Source organism: Pseudorasbora parva, chromosome 22, assembly GCF_024679245.1.
Source record: "Pseudorasbora parva isolate DD20220531a chromosome 22, ASM2467924v1, whole genome shotgun sequence".
NCBI lineage: Eukaryota > Metazoa > Chordata > Actinopteri > Cypriniformes > Gobionidae > Pseudorasbora > Pseudorasbora parva.
In genome coordinates this window covers 13,204,647-13,224,643 of record NC_090193.1, presented here as the reverse complement: position 1 = coordinate 13,224,643, position 19,997 = coordinate 13,204,647, and the positions used below count along the sequence as shown (strand labels likewise).

Sequence of the window (19,997 nt, the reverse complement as noted above, 5' to 3'; positions counted from 1 at the left end):
TATATATATATATATATATATATATATATATTTTTTTTTTTTTTTTTTTTTTTTGAGTAATCGGAAATGACTGTGTGACAGTGCTGATATGTATCAGGTACCATGTGACAACGAGCCAAGACAGAAAAACTCCTAACTAATAACACAAATAAATGTTATTAAAATGTATTAGTTATTAAATACTATTAAAAAAAACACCATACATTTTATTTTATTTAAAATAATATTTGTTGCCAAAACAACTGGACCGTCAAGTCCCGCCCATTTCCTGATTTGTCTGTGTTCGCGGACGCGGATTTGAAACAGAAATTGCGCGCCATCAGAGCTCGGAATATTTTTGTAAAGCAAATCATGTAATGAAATGAAGGTCAGGTAGGAGGGAAGAAATCAAACTTAGAAAGTTAAATAAGTAAAAAGAATAGATAGAGATTTAATCAACTGTGTAGATGAGCACTTTATTAAGAGCACTCATTGGAAAAGTTTATGTTAGTGAAACAAACAAGTCACGTCTGAAATTAATAAAGTGGATGCAAAGAAAAAGATTACTCCATGGTAAAATAACATGCAGGCGATGCAAGAAACGCATGAAAATGGTGACCTCTTCTTGTAAAGATGGTTACATCTGGTAAGTATCTGATTTGTTTTATTATTTATTTATGGAAATATATGTCAGGTTAAACATGTTGAGAAAATAACATCAATCTGAGTAACATAAGTTACAGTACATTTAAGATTATAACGGGGGAAATAGAATAAATGTTTCCCTTCACATAAGCATTAATGAACAATATTATACTGTAGAAATTATATACTGAATTAGACTTTGTCCCAAGCTGGCCCCACTTTATATTAGGTGGCCTTAACTACTATGTACTAACATAAAAAATTGCTGATATTGAGGTGGGATACGGGTAGAGTTAGGGACAGGTGTGGTGATCTAGGTCAGTTTAAGGGTAGGGTTAGGTGTAAGGGAAGTGCCAACAGTGTAATTACAAATGTAATTACAGAAATTAATTACAGACGTAATTTCATGCAGGTATTTTAAAAATGTAAGTACAATGTAAAAAGTAAACATGTACACAATAAGTGCATTGTATCAAAGGATTCATTAAAATGTTAGTACATAGTAGTTAAGGCCACCTAATATAAAGTGGGTCCACAAAGGTTTTTGCTTTGCTACATTTACAAAGTTTCACCCTCTTATATTAACACTATAAATATCAGAAGTCACATTTGGGTGAAGAATTGTGATGAAAGAATATCCCAAAAATAATTAAGAAATTTATAAATGTGTTGAAAATAGAAGATAGAAGGTAGGTACTCTAAAATAAATACATTAAAATATTGTTTTATTAAAGGAAAATATTAAAATATCCCCCACTTTAAGTACTAAGCCAGATCACTGGTTGTTGTTGTATTTTTCAGGCTGTGCCAACAGTAATGTATTTCATATGATGAATACTTCTCATTTGCAGGCAGTGCAAGAAGTCATGTGGACGAAACAGAAAAAGCATCAGGACCAGGTCCATTTTTTCCCATTCCCATGCAAGCCTTTTTAGTTGGATGAAGTATATACACAGGTACATTTATATTGTCTGCGATCTCTGCCTTTTTATCCATAACAGTCTGCGCATTACATTTTTGTTTCTGTCCTTTTACAATAATATTGCACTGTATTATGTTTAGATTTTCACAGGGTCTCCATATGCGACAGGTGGATATGATGCTAGATGACATCTCAAATAGTAGTGCAACTCTATCCAAGATGTCCATGAAATTGCGAAATGTATGTGTAAGAAGTATGCGGAGGCTCCGAAAAAAAAGAGGACAAAAAGTTGGTGGACTCAATGTATGTGTACACATTGACGAAAGCAAGTTTCGCCACAGACGAAAAGTAAGCCTTAACCTCAGAAAACATATCTATTCTTTCTTTAGTGTGAAATCATCATCACAGTAGTCCATATGAGACATCAGTGGGTTAATTAGAATCTCTTGAAGCATCAGAAATACATTTTGGTCCAAAAATAACAAAAACTACGACTTTATTCAGCATTGTCTTCTCTTCCGGGTTTGTTTTCAATCCTCAAATAAAGATTTGAACGGTTATGAATCAGCGAATTGATTCATGATTTGGATCGCGTGTCAAACTGCCAAAATGCTGAAATCACGTGACATTGGCGATCCGAATCATGAATCAATACGCTGATTCATAACTGTTTAAATCTTTATTAATAAAGTTGTAGTTTTTGCTATTTGTGGACCCAAATGTATTTTGGATGCTTCAAGAGACTCTAATTAACCCACTGATGTCTCATATGGACTACTGTGATGATGTTTTTATTCCCTTTCTGGACATGGACAGTATAGTGTGCATCAGTGGTGGAATGTAACGAAGTACAAATACTTCGTTACTTTACTTAAGTACATTTTTCACGTATCTGTACTTTACTTAAGTAGAATAAATAGTGCATACTTTTTACTTTTACTTCGTTACATTTTGCAGCAATTATTATACTTTCTACTCCACTACATTTCTACAACGTTTCGTTACATTTTCGTTACATTTTCTGATCAGTTTCAGGGCTCGAGATTAAGGCTTGCCCGGATAATAATATATAATGTACGTTATAGCTAATGAATTGACGGTTGCGCTGTTGAGGCTCGCGCAGCCTCTCGAGGAGAAATGGAAACAAATCAGCCCCGCTCACACAAAGAAACTCACTAACATACTGCATTAAAAATTCAAAATGTTTAGTTTTTATATTTTGTAACAGTTAAAAAGAAACATCACATGACACGACCAACGAGTGTAGTTTTCCTGAATACCATCACGACAGAAAATGTGACACTGATTTCATTTGACAGTTCCATAAACAATTAATTAACATCAAGTCACTTACATTTTACTGATTGCTTTATTGCTTTTGTTCTATTTCAGCAGCGAAAATATTTCCAAGATCAGATTTCCACATCCGAACCATAACGTATTGCACAGCAACAGTGCGTTACTGAATCAAAGATTCAATGCCCTATTCATAAACGACTGCCTCATTTATGAACGAATCAGCCGTTTGAACGAATCGACTCAATGACTCTCTCATAAGTATTCACCTGCCGCCATCTACTGGTGGTTTAGTTAACTTTTTTTAGTTAAAACAATCTCATAGCATTATTTAGTGCAGTTGTAATTTTTCAGTGTTAATTATTTAATTTGATTGGTAACAACCCTATTGTATCTTATTCTAATTTAATTTATTAATCAAATTTAAGAATATAAAGGGAAAGCTGAAGCAAAGCCTATATTTAATAAGATTAGGGGAAATTGTCCTTTATAAAAGGTAAAAATATCATAAATATGAAGATTTAAATACATCAAAGCTGATGAGAATGTTGACATTTAACTTTGCAGATAAGCAGAATTGTAAGTCAGAATGTAAACTGGGCAACAGATGGTAAGAACAATTACATTAACCCCAAACTAACTCAATTAAAATGCCACCGCTCATACTGTTTTCTTCTTTTTCATTATTAGAATTAGACATTAAGAGAATACATTTTTACGCAAGTACTTTTACTTTTAATATTTAAAGTACATTTAAAATCTGGTACTTTTTACTTTTTTACTTAAGTAGGGTTGTCGTTGTAGTACTTCTACTTTTACTAAAGTAAATATATTTCTGGTTACTTGTACTTTTACTTAAGTACTGAGATTCAGTACTTCCTCCACCACTGGTGTGCATACACTTGCATACGCTCTCGGACTAAATATAAAATATCTAAAACTGTGTGTGAAGATGAACGGAGATCTTACGGGTGTGGAAAGACATTAGTGTGAGGAGTTAATGACATCAATTTCATTTTTGGGTGAACTAACCCTTTAATAAGTCTTCAATTTGCTGAAGTATTAAGTTCTAGGTCTAATTTTAAACAGGTCTTTATTTTCCTACATCCATGTAACGCTATCTCTATTGCTCATTGAAACGCTTCTGCAGTCTGCAGTGCTTTAGTTTGTGTGTGTGTGTGTGTGTGTGTGTGTGTGTGTGTGTTTATTCCGGGGTCTTGTAGTTCTTTCTTTCGCTAGTCCAACTATTCATGGGTACAGAAGATGTCACTTCCCCTATGCTCGCCACCATTTTTGTGCTCGACATGGCAATGGACATAGCACGTTCTAGATGAGACGATTTGAGAACAAAAATCTTTATTTGGAAAAAAACATTTATTATTGTTTGTGATCCTTATTTATTACCTCCTACTGTGTTTTGTCCCTTAAAATCTGCAACGCCAACTTATACTTTTCTTGGCATTGCTACAGTAGCTCCCCCAAGAATAAGGTGGATATATCTTGATACAATAAAATACCTAAATGCAAACAAGTCATTGGACAACATTACTTAAGCTACATATAAAGAAAAAAAAGCATGTGCCATGAATAAATGAAATGAAATAGCCTCTGCACGGACAATAAAGAAATTGTTTTAAAGGTGCACTATGTAGTATTTTTGCAGTAAAATATCCAAAAGACACCAGGCCAGTGTTATATATTTTGTTCAGTTGAGTATTTACAATATCCCAAATGTTTCCAACTATAATTGTGAGAAAATTGCTATTTTAACCAATGACCTGGGACGTTTCAGCATAGCGCCTGAAAGAGTTGCCGGTCAACTGCGACATATCTGCGTTACCCTCGGTTTCATGCTTAGGGCTGGGTATCGATTCAGATGTTCCAATTCGATTCGATCTCGATTCACAAGCCCTCAAATTGATTCGATTTCGATTCTCGATTCGATTTCCGATTTCGTTTGGGTTTTGGATTCTCGATTCAACTCAAATGAATATAGATTTAATACAAATACTATAGGTATTTATAAAAAAGAACAGTGAACATAAATGGGTAATTAAAAAGAAATGAAGTGCCACAAACCTGTGTATTAAACTTTTTATTTTAGCTACACCTGAGTACATTAAAACAGAACGCATCTCTATATTTCAAATCCATACAATTGTTAAATACAACGTTGATGCAACTTTATTCTAAAACATTTTTTTATAAAAAGTATTTTATGGATATTGATATATTTATTCTAAAACATAAAAAGGATATTGGATGATTTTTTTTTTAGCAATTTTCAGTACACGACAAGCTTTTCTTGCGATTTTGCCGCTCGTCATGTGTGCATTTACTTTTCATATGCTAGAAACGCGTTCTTATTTTTAAATACGCGTACTGTATTTTTTTACAGTCTATGGTTAATTCCTGGAGTAGTTGCCTTGCTAACGGACAACAATACCTTCACGTGCTGACTTAAGTTGACTGTGGACTAACTATTATTAGAGGAAATCTGTTTATAATATAAGCTATTAGGGATTGAATTATTGATCCTGCGCTGTATATGGACTATAATTTGAATATGTCTATAATGGCTAACGTACGTGCAAGTGACTGCTCAATTTTGATCCTAATGCAAGGCAAGCATTCGCATGTATGTGATCTATTTTTAGCGGTTGTGTGATCGGCTGTGTGTGTGTGTGTGTGTGTGTGTGTGTGTGTGTGTGTGTGTGTGTGTGTGTGTGTGTGTGTGTGTGTGTGTGTGTGTTGTCACATCAAATGGTTCCGCTGATTTTTAGTATTACTACAGCATTTCACCACAGCCTTATAAAGGCGACAACGGAAGCTGCCATTTTAAACACTGAATGGATAAATGATGTGCGCCTCTTGCTCCTTTGTAAGATCACGCAAGGCAAATGGGTGACATCTAGTGGAGAAGACTAGTAATTCAATTTACGTTAATCTTATGTTCAATGTTAGCGAAAATAAATATGGGGGGAAAAAAATGATTCGTGGTCTTTGAGAATCGATTCTGAATCGACCAGATTTTAAAAAACGATTAATCGAAAAATCGATTTTTTTGCCCAGACCTATTCCTTCTGCAGAAACGCTTTATTCTTAGTTGTGTGCAACAAGTGTCACAGCAGCCACCGAGCAAACGCACAGAGTAACGTCATAACATCATTTTAGCATCATCTCATACCAATGACCGGAAAAGCAGAAATATTGCGCGCGCCCGGCTACTGTGTTGCGTCCCGTCATAATAAAAGTTACATTTCTCGCAAGCCATGTGTTTGTGTAATGGTCGTGCTCAGCTCCACAACACTCGGTCCTGCTCTGCTTCACACTACAGTAACGTTAATAACCGCATCCATGAACGTGATTTCTGCCCGAGTCCTATTTTCCCCCGGCTGTGAGGTGAAGACCACATGTCCCAAGATGCTGCGCTCAAACTTGGCGTCATCAAACTACACCTTTGTTTTGAATTGGCGACCTCTAGCGGATGGAAAGTTGCATAGTGCACCTTTAATCAAATTATGTTGTTGAGGAAAATAATACGATGATAATACCTAATCGATAATGAGAACAATACAAGTGCTAGTTATTAAAAATAATGCATAAAATAAATTACAAATATATAAAATATATATAAAAAATAATGTTTTTGAAAAAAATATTTAAAAAAAAAATTATATTACAGTAGTAGTAAACATCTTTAATATGACTTTCAAATAACATCATTGCTGTTTGAGAGCACTGAAGCTGAAGAGAATTAACACTCATAAACTGAAGAGCTTGTTGTGGATGCGTTCTTCCCGTAACAACACTGAATCATGGCAACTAAGCTTGAATAATTCACAACGTTTTATTTTAAAATAGTGTATACAATTATAATGTTATGAATATGACAGCCCAAATAAGTTTTTAATGTTTTGTGTTACTGTTGGTGAGCATGAGCGCTCCACTGAAGCTAAACATGATCAGGTACAAAGCGGTGCGGGATATTTACCTCAACGAAACGCTTTATGAGATTAATAAGATTTATACTACATAACTTAATATTACAACTTATATCTGCTAAAGTTAAGCTTGAACTAAGTTATGTGCTACAATGTGTAGCCGAAGACGCGCTCTTCCCACAACAAACAAACCCAGAGAATTCACAACACTTTATTAATAGTGTCCTCATTATAATGTTATATGACAGTCCCAATAGTTATGAATGTTGTGCATTGCTGTTTGGCTGCCAGTGGTCCCTTCTGATTGATGTCAACCATTTAGTCGGTCGATCTAATGCAAGCTACTTTGGATCGAATAAAATTGTAGTTCAGTGTTTCTCAGAACAGATTTCAGCACAAAATATTACGGGCATATTGTAATTGTTGTGAACCTTCCTCTGGTAGTTGTGGCTGCTGGGTCCGTAGACTGAAACAGGTCATACAGATGTGACCAGACACAAAAATGTCGGTGATAAAGCACAGTGACGTCACATGGTCTGAATGAATAGTTTGCTGTATTACAAATACAAATGAGATCAACATTGATCTTATATTCCATCCAATCAGCTTTTGTGTTATTGGCACAAGTCTCTTTCAGGTTGTACCACAGACACATAAAACTGATTTTATTGCTCAGCTAATAGTTCTTAGCTATAGTTCTCGTGAGATCGAAGGTGAATCTTTCTCACCTGCCATATCGCTTAATGACCAAAAAAAGGTATAGCACTAAAAAAGAGTTGAAGGTCCCGTTCTTCGCGTGTTTTCGAAGCTTTGATTATGTTTACAGTGTGCAATATAACATGAGTTCGTTTCGTGTGTAAAAAAACTATTTTTCACACAATTTACTTATCTTTACAGCATAAAAGCTCCTCTGTCCTACAAACGGCCTGATGATTTCCTTGCATAAAAGCAGGAAGTGCAGCAGGAAGTGCAGGAAGTGCAGCGGTGCAGCGGTGTAGCAGGAAGTGCAGCGGTGTAGCCCAAACCGGCCGCTCGCTATAGGCTTTGAAAGGGAACTTCTGTTAAATAAAATATCTCGCTTCGCATTGAACTTTGAGCTTTATAATTTTACAGGTATTATTTATGCTCTAACAGCAACATTACACACTAACTAAAGTTTGAAAGATGGAATCGTGAAGAACGGGACCTTTAATAAAAGCAATGTAAACCACAAACTCAATTCACTACTGACACACAGGGTCACATGGGTTTGCCACCTGTCAGCACTCGAGTGAGTATACCAAAATTCATGTGTTCAATTTCTAGGCTTATTGCCGTTGAACAATCAAATACACACATTATTATGCCTATGTCCATATTGGCGATTATGTTGTGTGTAAAAAAGTTTGGGACATGTGTCAGTATTGGATGCAGCATTACTGTAGGGGCCCTATCTTGCACCCAGCGCAATTGACTTTGTACACCGCCGCATGTGTCATTCCTATTTTGCACCCGCGCCAACCGCACTTTTCCCTCCACAGAAGCACGTCGCTAAACTAGTGAATGAACTTGCGCTCCCTGGGCGGTTCAGCGCAAAAAAGGAGGCGTGTTCCGGCGCAAACAATCCCTGGAGCTATTTTGCTGTTCCATTAAACAATTGCGCCACTGACCAGAAAAAAATCTAGTCTAAAGTCAGTGGCGCGTTGCGTGTTGTTCATTATGCTATTTTACGGGCGCATGCTTGACCATAATGTATAGCGTGTACACTTTGCTCATGTAATCTACACAGATGCAACAGTTATTTTTGCAAATCATAAATTGTTACACTAAAAAAATATTAACGCATGAGATGACGGAAATCATTGTGGTGTGCCACGAAAATGTGAAAAAATAGGCATAAATCTAGCTTACAAATTATTCAGGCTGATTGTAGTAATTAAGGATCAGACCTTTTTGCCCAATAGTGGCAAGACATATATGTATATAAGGACATCTGTCTTTCACTGCTCTTACAAGAACATCAGTCTCCTCGGCTGTGAACCGCTCCTGGTGTGCGCCTGGTAAATACGCCATAATAATAGCGATCCATAATGGAACTTGCGCACCTGCTTTTAAAGGGAATGTTGGATGACGCTCTGATTGGTTTATTCACGTTACGCCCAAACCACACCTATGAATAATGAAGCTACTTCAGACCAACCCATTTTAGATTTGCGCCGGGCGCAAGAGCCATTTATCCCGCCGGGAAAATAGCAACAGCGCCGAGATCCGTCCACAAAGATACTTGCGCTTCGCGCTTTGACACTTGCGTTTCAGATCGTTAAAATAGGGCCCTAAGTCTTAAAGTGAAAGCAACCTAATATAGTCTATGCCCGCTCCTGTCTCTGTCGTTAATGTTAAACAGAAAACAACAAGCGGAGAAAAACGATACCTAAACTTAAAGCACTGTTTGTATCTGTATTTTTATGTTGTATTTATTTGTCCTATTGTAATTTGTTTATAAATTGCTATTTTATTACTTACCATTTACTTGATTACTTAATTACTTGCGAACGTTTTTACTTTTAAGCAATTACTTATTGATGTGGTTTACTTGTAGGATTTTGGTCAAATTTCCCTCCCTAAGCAATCAACTTATCAAAGCTAGATAGCACACCACTGCATTTTGTTTATTTTATTGCCATGAGTGTCTATTGTGCAACATAACATAATAATATGGTATATGTGGCATCCTAATTGGTGGTGGTTGAGGAGATTCCCCCTTCCATGTAAAGCGCTTTGAGTGGTTTGAAAAGTGCTATATAAAATGTATCAAATTATAATTATGAAAAAAAAACAAATCTTTTGGAAATATCTGGAAATTACCACCACTATAGTGAAATCCTGGTGGGATTAAGCTATGATGAAGTGCAAGTTTACTAATACTTTGTTCAATTTGAATAAATTAATTTGCTTTGCAAGTAATATTGAGATTCTGCATTTCCTTTGTACGTTTTTTTATTGCGTGATATAGGTCTTAAATTTAATTCGTAATGGTCTTAAAAAGTCTTATGACTACAGTAATTTATTGTAAAATAATACTCTTGAATCCTGTAAATTCCTGGCAATTTTTTACAATGTAGACAAGACACAATATTGTTTCATTGATCCAAAAAAAAAAACTTAAGATCTTCTAAATCTTTTTTGTAAGACTAATAAAATCTGGATCAGTAGTAGGCCTATCAGTTGACCTAAAAATAGTTATTTTGATGCTAGTGCTTTTGACAGGAAAACAGGAGTGTCTGACATACATTTCTTTCATTCTTTTTTCAGTATGCCAGAGGGCGTTTTGGAGGTGCATGGAGAAGGAAAAGCTGGGTATTCGGGATGGTTGAGATTTTGCCTTCCCGGAAACCAGTACTGCGGTTGGTGGACAAAAGGGACAAGACGACCCTTTTACCAATCATAGAGAAACATGTAAAAAGAGGCAGCATCATTCATAGTGATGAGTGGCGAGCATACTCAGTGCTTTCACAGAGAGGATACCAACACCACACAGTGAACCATAGCATTAATTTTGTTAATCCATTGACAGGGGTACATACACAAAACATTGAAAGGGCATGGGCAAACTTCAAAAGGGAAGTGTGGAGGCTGCGTGCAAACCGTTCAGAGAAGGCTCTCAAAAATCATCTAATATATATAGAATGGACTTATTGGCTAGGCAGGAGACGCAGAGAGGGGGATCTCGGAAGGCTTCTGCGTGATATCAGTCAGTTCTATAATTGACTTGAAGTTATTTGTCAATTTTTTTGTTTTTTTCATATTTGTTTAGTTTAGTTTTGTTAACTTGGTCATCCAAATTTTTATATTTTATACCTGTGGACTTTCTCCTAGATGCACACATAAACATCAATGTAAAAAAAGATACTTTTTCATTCCATGTTGTCCGCTGCAGTGTTTTTTTTTTAAAAGTGTTCATTAAAAGCAGTTGGCTGGACAAACTAATGACTCTGGTATTTATTTTGCAGTTGGCAGATATGTACTTGTAGCCTACTGTGGTACTTGTGGTTATTTTCTTAAAGGTTCAGTGTGTAGTATTTATGAGGATCTATTGACAGAAATGCAATATAATATACATAACTATGATTTCAGTGGTGAATAAATTAATGTACTAAATGTACTGTAATGTTTTTATTATTTAGAATGAGACATTTCTATCTACATACACCGTGGGCTTCTACAGTGAAGTCACCATTTTGCACTGTCATGTAGCCCTAAACGGACAAACTTCTGTACAATGCGCTAGCCACTCTCTGCTCTCTCCTATGACGACATATTTGTCCCGTGTCGGCCACCATAGCTTCTCTATGTGCTTTGAAAGGGAGGGGTGAGCGGTGGGTGGTGTAATTCACAACCTCACCACTAGATATCGCTAAAATGTACACACTGCACCTTTAATATTAAACCCAATAGTTATCAGTGTCGGTAATGTTTGTTGTATCTATTGACTGTCTGCTGAAAATCTACTGACTAGTAGCCTATGATGCGGGCCTGTAAGAGTCTTTCAACAGCATTTCTTTGTTTTTCACTTCATTTTGATGGGCCTAGTGTGGCAACAGAGGAATATATGAATTGAACTCAAAGTAAACTGATAGTCTACTGAAAGGTAATTTATATGCAACAAACGGTCAGTAGAGTACTCCTGAAAATCCTTACGAAAGCAGAAGATCAAGTGTAAGTAACATGGTATATTCTTAAAGTTCATTTGAAATTATGTTGTGTTGCTACTTATAGACAACTGAATGTTTACTGAAAGTATGTTGATACATTGGTTAATAGCTACATACTGACTACTTAAAAGCTCTTATTTTGCGTTACTTAAAGTATTGAGACCTTATTGAAGATTTGTTGCATGTCTGCTAATATGCTGTTGAACATCTACTTATAGACAACTGAATGTTTACTGAAAGTATGTTGATAAATTGGTTAATAGCTACATACTGACTACTTAAAAGCTCTTATTTGTGGTACTTAAAGTACTGAGACCTTATTGAGGATTTGTTGCATGTCTACTAATGCGTTGTTGAACATCTACAACCTAAGTGGATAACACATTGGTAACACTTTACTGACAGAATGTTTAATAGCTGTTTACACTTTGCATACAGTGTAATGATTGTTATAAAACATTTAATAGACAATCTACAGATTATACCCCGATGAGAGTAAGTAGATATGTACTTGTAAAGTAACTTATAGTCAGTAGAATGTCTATAGACTATCTATAGGGGGACCATCAAAATAAAGTGTTACCGAGATATCTTTTTACAACCCTAGTTCACAACCCTAATTTGCAAACCAGAAGAACTACAACTGTAGTACATAGTCGGTTCAAGCTGCATGGTGTGGTTATAGGGAATTGAAGTTCCCTTTCGGGGAACTCGAGCTGCGTCGAAACGCTGTGAGAACGCCTCTGTTTAAATGCGTCGTGAAGCGCCTGTAGAACCATTCCATCGGAAAAAAGATCGATCGTCGGCGTGATGACGTCATCGACCGGAAGCTATAAAACGTCCGTGAAAACAAACAGGAACTAGCTTCTGAGCCTTCAGCAAGCGATCTGTGTGAACCTGTCTGTCTATTTGGTGTTTTTGTCTGTCTATTATACTAGAAAGCAGAGATTTTCCACCCTTTTTGTTAAATATTCAATATATTAACAGAAAAAAGAGAAAATAAGATAGATAGAATGGCGAGTGAAAGCAGCAATTTCAGAAAGTGTGTTCCTCCCTGCCCACGCTACATCACGGGCGGGGATACACATCTTCTCTGTGTTGCATGCTTGGGAGCGCAGCATGCCCAGGCAGCCCTCGAGGGGGCTGCTTGCGAGCACTGTGAGCGTATGCCACTGAGAACGCTGCGCTCCCGCCGGGCACTCTTCGAGGAGGGTGCCTCGGCTCGTGTTCCCCGCGGCTCTGGTCCCGCTGCCGCCGAGGCGGAGCGGAGGCTGCAGTCGTGGGGATCACAATTGGATGTTGCAGAGGGGTTAGAGACGGGCGCTGCCTTATCTCTGCCCTCACCTGCTCCATCCAGCGGTTCTTCTCGGGGCATGGAAGCACGCATGGCGGTTTCTTCCCCCCCGAGAGAGCCGCCGGTACTTCATCTGTCCAGCTCTGAGGAGGTGGACGTTGAAAGTATCGATACTGAAGATTCGCCACTTCAGTCCCCTGCTAGTGAGGAGCTAGTTGAGGTTTTGACGCGAGCAGTGGCCAGGTTAAACATCGACTGGCCCACTGAAAGATCTGAGGCAGGAAGAAAACGTCATAGTAAGCTAGACGAACGCTTCCTGCCGTCTCGCGCGTCAGAACCTCAGCGACGGGGCCTGCCGTTCTTCCACGATTTGCACACCGAGGTGGCAAGATCGTGGAAGAGACCGGCTTCATATCGTGTCTTCAGCCCGCAGACTTCGGTCTACAGCAACATTTGCGGGCTGAGACAGTATGGTTATGGGGCGATGCCAAAGGTTGAAGAGACGCTTGCGAGCCATCTCTCGCCTTCCTCGGCATCGTCCCTGAAGGCCCCGACTTTACCCACCAGACCTCTAAAAACAACGTCGGCGATGGTGGGTAAAGCGTACTCGGCGGCGGGTCAAGCGGCTGCATGCCTGCACACGATGGCTATCGTGCAGGCATACCAGGCTGACCTGCTGAGGGATTTGGACGGTAGTGATGCTGTGGGGGGTGATATTATCGCTGAATTAAGATCGTCAGCCGATCTAGCTCTCCGGGCCACCAAGGAGACGGCCAGATGTGTTGGCCGCTCCATGGCAGCATTGGTGGCTACGGAGAGGCATCTATGGCTAAACCCCACAGACATCAAGGAGAGGGAGAAAGCCTTTCTGCTTGATGCGCCGCTTTCTCCTGGAGGCCTCTTCGGTGACGCAGTTCACACTGTCACCGAGAGGTTCCAGGAGTCGAAAAAGCAAGCTGCGGCGCTCAAGCAGTTCCTCCCTCTCCGGGTCCAGGTCCCTGGGGCTGCTGCTGATACCACCAAGCAGCCCAAGCCGAGTACGAGCTCCTCCTACAGGGCTCAGCAGAAGCAGAGCGTCGCTGCCCGAGCTCCCCCTCAGCGTGGGGACGAGGGGCGGCGCTCTCAGACGAGGCCTTCGAGGGGCAGGGCTGATCTGCGGACAGTCCTGATCGCCAAGAAGGCCTCGTCGAAGCGTTCCTGACGCCAGAAGCGTCAGGACGCTGAGGGTGGTTCCCCCCGTAGGGAAACGGTGCTTACCCCTGCCTACGGTACCCGTTTCCCTACGGCACCCTCGGGGGGCCGCGCTGCCAACCCTGCCGCAATGCCGGGGCGCAGTCGGTCTCCGCGGGCCACCCGAGGGTGGTCCGCACCCCCTTCGGGGGGTCCCCGAGCAGTCAAGTCAGTTGTTCCCTGCCGGTCCGCCGCTTCAGGGCACTGTGCTTGTTGCTCAAAATACACCAGAGGCCAGCCTCGAGAGGCTGGTTCCCTTAGTAGATTTTCTAGACGAGTGGAAACGTCTACCAAATATATCTCGTTGGGTCCTGCAGATAATAGAAAGGGGGTACGCCATTCAATTCGGAAGTCGGCCACCTCCTTTCTCCGGTGTCCTGCCTACAGAGGTGGGCCCGGAGCAGGCTCTGGTAATGGCACAGGAAGTAGAGACACTCCTGCAAAAAGGGGCTATAGAGAGGGTTCCCCCTCCCAGCAGGGAGTCTGGCTTTTACAGCCGTTACTTCATCGTGCCGAAGAAGGATGGGGGCTTACGCCCGATATTAGATCTGCGGCTATTGAATCGCTCGGTGGCCAAGCTCAAATTCAAGATGCTTACACTCAGACAGATTGTAGCGCAGGTCAAATCGGAGGATTGGTTTGTCACCATAGACCTCAAAGATGCGTATTTTCATGTCTCCATCTTTCCACATCACAGGAAGTTCCTGAGGTTTGCCTTCGGGGGAGAGGCATACCAATATCGTGTACTTCCCTTCGGTCTAGCACTGTCACCCCGCACGTTCACCAAGTGTGTGGATGCAGCTCTGGCGCCGCTGCGTCTACAGGGCATCCGCATATTGAACTATATCGACGACTGGCTGATTCTGGCGAATACAGAGCTGATGGCGGTTCAGCATCGAGATGCTGTTCTCGCCCATATGTCGAAGCTGGGGTTGAGGCTGAACGCCAAGAAGAGTGTACTTTCTCCGGCTCAGAGAACCACTTTTCTGGGTGTGAACTGGGACTCGGTAATTATGCGGGCGCAATTATCGCCAACACGCATAGCATCGATCCTGGCAGCCGCCAAAGAACAGAAGCTAGGCCAAGCCGTCACTGTGAAACAGTTTCAGAAACTGTTAGGTCTCATGGCAGCAGCGTCCAACGTGATACCTTTTGGCCTACTGTACATGAGGCCACTGCAGTGGTGGCTCAAGACAAAAGGGTTCTCCCCGAGGGGAAATCCGCTCCGCACGATCAAAGTCACGCGGCGATGCCTACGTGCTCTGGTCATGTGGAAAAACCCGGGGTTTTTATCTCAGGGTCCCGTGTTGGGGGCTCTTGTTCGTCGCGTAACGCTAACGACAGACGCCTCTCTCACGGGCTGGGGGGCGACCATGAGTGGTCGCTCGTCCCAGGGTCTATGGCAGGAGCATCAGCGGCACTGGCACATAAATCGGCTAGAGATGCTCGCAGTGTTTCTGGCATTGAAACAGTTCCTGCCCGACCTCAGGGGCCACCATGTACTAGTCAGAACAGACAACACGTCCGTGGTGGCCTACATAAACCACCAGGGGGGTCTGAAGTCTCGTCCGTTGGACAAATTGGCACATCGGATCCTCCTGTGGGCCCAAGGGAAATTGCTGTCAGTCAGGGCAGTATATATCCCGGGGGTCCTGAATCAGGAAGCAGACAGCCTGTCGAGACAGGGGCCGAGGCCCGGGGAATGGAGACTCCATCCAGAGGTGGTGGAGCTCCTTTGGAAGGTTTATGGGAAGGCAGAGATAGACCTGTTCGCTTCGGCGGAGAATTCTCACTGCCCGCAGTGGTTTTCTCTGACCCATCCGGCCCCGCTGGGGCTGGATGCCATGGTACAGGAGTGGCCGAGGCTACCTCTGTACGCCTTCCCCCCGATTGTCCTGCTTCCAGGAGTTCTGGAGAGGGTACGCCGGGACGGGGCCCAGGTACTTCTAGTGGCTCCGAACTGGCCGACCCGAGTGTGGTTTGCGGACCTGATATCTCTCCTGGAAGGCTCTCCGATGGAGATTCCGACCAGGAGGGATCTACTCTCTCAGGCGGGCGGGAGATTCCTGCACCCACGCCCAGAGATGTGGAAACTGTGGGCCTGGCCTCTGAGGGGGCCAGGCTCATAGAGGAGGGTCTCTCGGCCGAGGTCATAGAGACCATCCTACACTCCAGAGCTCCGTCCACAAGGAAGCTGTACGCTTTGAAATGGAGACTTTTCTCAGCATGGTGCAGAGAACGCCAGTGGGATCCAGTTAACTGCCCGGTTGGTACAGTGCTGGAGTTCCTGCAGGAGAGGTTCTCTGCAGGGTTGACCCCCTCCACACTTAAGGTGTACGTGGCGGCCTTGGGTGCTGTCCACGTCCCTTGCAGTGGAGTGTCTTTGGGAAGACACCCTCTAATTACACGCTTCCTTCGTGGCACATTAAGGTTGAGGCCAGTTATGCACTCGAGGGTCCCGGCATGGGACTTGGCCATTGTTTTGAGGGGCTTGTCCGGACCTCCGTTCGAACCTCTGGAGGAGGTTTCGGATAAGTTCCTCACTCTAAAAACCATCTTCCTTTTGGCCATTTCGTCTCTTAAAAGGATAGGAGATATTCAGTCTCTGTCGGTAGAGCCCTCATGTCTAGAGTTTGCGCCAGGGATGGTGAAAGCATTTCTGCATCCCAGGCCGGGTTATGTCCCCAAGGTTCCTACGAGCCCACGGGGCCCCATCACTCTGCAAGCCTTCTGTCCTCCTCCATTTATGACGTCAGACCAGGAAAGATTAAATCTGCTGTGTCCTGTGAGGGCACTGGATACCTATGTCCACAGAGCTGCCCTGTGGAGAAAATCTGAACAATTGTTTGTTTGCTTTGGACCCCCTAAGAAGGGGGCCCCAGTATCCAAGCAGAGGATGAGCAAGTGGGTGGTCGAGGCCATTTCACTTGCTTATGAAGCTACCGGGCAGCCGTCTCCACTGGCTGTCCGGGCGCACTCAACCAGGGGTATGGCTGCTTCTAAAGCACTTTTGTCGGGGGCTTCCCTCCATGATATCTGTAACGCGGCCGGTTGGTCGTCTCCTTCTACTTTCGTCAGGTTCTACGAACTAGACCTGGCATCTACTGTAGGGGCACAGGTACTCTCGTAACCGTGTGCGCTTCGGCTTCACACATACGAGACACTTGGTCCTATGGCGATGTGGGTATAAGCGTTCTCACAGCGTTTCGACGCAGCTCGAGTTCCCCGAAAGGGAACGTCTCGGTTACGTATGTAACCCTAGTTCCCTGAGGGAACGAGACGCTGCGTCGCTTTGCCATACTCCCGGCGTGTCCGTGATCACTTACTTCAGGCTTTATCAGAAGTTAGTTCCTGTTTGTTTTCACGGACGTTTTATAGCTTCCGGTCGATGACGTCATCACGCCGACGATCGATCTTTTTTCCGATGGAATGGTTCTACAGGCGCTTCACGACGCATTTAAACAGAGGCGTTCTCACAGCGTTTCGACGCAGCGTCTCGTTCCCTCAGGGAACTAGGGTTACATACGTAACCGAGACGTTTTTACAACATTTGTGTTTTCCTTAGAATTTGATGTTGTAAATAGTTAGTTGAAAGTACAGTGAGGGGTTTAGGGGTATGGTAAACGCATCTATGTAATCAGATTTTGAATATGTCATTGTTAAGTGGGTTTAAATACATTTTAACCATATTTGACAGCACCCCCAGTTGTTGACTATACTGTATATACCTCAGTATGATAGCTGAGGTCAAGAGCAGTCTATACCAGTTTGTCCCAAATCTGTAGCCTCTTTTGTTAATGAATTATAAGCCTTCAAATATGCACCAATGTGACGTTTCAAAGGTCAGTATTTCAAAGTAGGAGCCATATAGAGTTTTCATATTAATTTATGTTACTCTCCAGGTCAAGACCTTTCCAGCGATGTATTTGGTTTAGCTGTACAACAAAATTTAAATTTTCTCATTTCATGGATACAAGACCATCTCAGGTCTTGTTTCAGAGAGGACTTTGAGGTGTCAGTATATAAAGTGAACATGTTTGTTTGTTTGTTTGTTTGTTTTTTTCTGATTGTGTTAACAGATTAATGACCCCACAACATGAGGAATACCTTGTACACACACACACACACACACACACACACACACACACACACACACACACACACACACACACACACACACACACACACACACACACACACACACACACACACACCACCCACACACCCACACACATGTTAGTTTTTGTGACATATGGGGACATTCCATAGGCGTAATGGTTTTAATACCGTACACACACCCACACCCACCCACACACACACACACACACACACACACACACACACACACACACACACACACACACACACACACACACACACACACACACACACACACACACACACACACACACGTTAGTTTTTGTGACATATGGGGACATTCCAAAGGCGTAATGGTTTTAATACCGTACACACACCCACACCCACACCCACACACACCCACCCACACACACCAACCCACACACACACACCAACCCACCCACACACACACACACACACACACACACACACATACACACACACACACACACACACACACACACACACACACACACACACACACACACACACACACCAACCCACACACACACACGTTAGTTTTTGTGACATATGGGGACATTCCATAGGCGTAATGGTTTTAATACCGTACACACACCCACACCCACACACACGTTAGTTTTTGTGACATATGGGGACATTCCATAGGTGTAAGGGTTTTAATACCGTACACACACCCACACACAACCACACACACCAAAAGACCACATTCTAGAATATAATTTGGGTAGTCGTCTCATCTTGTACCTGTAGTATTATTATTGGTATTCAAAACAAAGAGTACACATACTGTAGGCCCTGTGGCATCCTCTGTATTTATTTCTCTGTTTAAAGATTTCGTTTCTATCCATAAAAAAAAAGGAAAAATAGATTTCCCATTAACCTTTTCCTCCTTCCAACACCTGTCACTGTGAGAAACTACAAACCCAATTTCCAGAAAAGTTGGGATATTTGTATGCCAGTACCCCCTGGCATATGGGTGAGCTGCATGTGTGTGAAGGTACCATTGACACAGAGGCATATATTGTGATAACTAACACATTAATTTACATCATTATTTAATATAATGTTATTTGGGAATTAACACGATGTCAAATTTAATTAACAGCAATTCATGTATTATTTCATCTATGATTCATATACAATGTTCATTAGTTGCTGTAGCAGTAATCATTAATAAATGGTTTAGTTCTTCATGAGCGATACATTAAATCCTTATAATCTAGATTCATCTTCTCACTTGTCCAGATGGATATGGTTATTACCTTTACATGGACAACATGGACTTGAGTTGTTGCTTAAATGTGTATGGCATAACTGATTACTTATATTTTCATGTTGTTTGTATTCAGTGCATTTCAAAGTAATCTGACCCAACCCTGCCAACTGTTCCTCAGTATAACATGGTGAGCTAAGCCTCAATGTTTCTACATAGTCAGTTTTGTATGGTATATTACACAGAATTTATCTGTGTACAGTATGTAAGTTTCTTATATCTTATTATGGGATCTGCTGTGACCTCTAATGTTTCAAAATGTTGGTAGCTCAGTTTGAATCTGAAAGTTCCCAGTTCTCTCTTATCCTAAGGGTTGATGAGCCAAAATCAACTCAATAGTCAGATGACAAATCACATTTGTATTTCTGTTTACATATATACAGATATCAGCAAGTATTTACAGACATTATCAGTTGCATACATAACCCTGATTATCACAATTCCAGTAACATAAAAGAGAGTAGAATATGAGAGCATATGTAGCAAACAAACTAATTTACAAAAACACAGTCAAGACTTTTGTCAAGACTTCAGAAACCTTTTCAAATCATTAAAGTGACCTGAGTCTGACTTTAGTCTCAAGTCAAGTGACTTGAGTCCCCAC

General features: G+C 41.5%; 1 long non-coding RNA gene across 1 annotated transcript; it reads left to right on the top strand.

Annotated features, from left to right (window-relative positions):
• Window positions 1–1,487: 1,487 nt before the first annotated feature.
• Window positions 1,488–10,423, top strand: LOC137057764 (uncharacterized). Its single transcript, XR_010900494.1, has 3 exons — window positions 1,488–1,580; window positions 1,687–1,894; window positions 10,078–10,423. It is a non-coding gene; the product is annotated as an uncharacterized lncRNA (long non-coding RNA).
• Window positions 10,424–19,997: the final 9,574 nt, after the last annotated feature.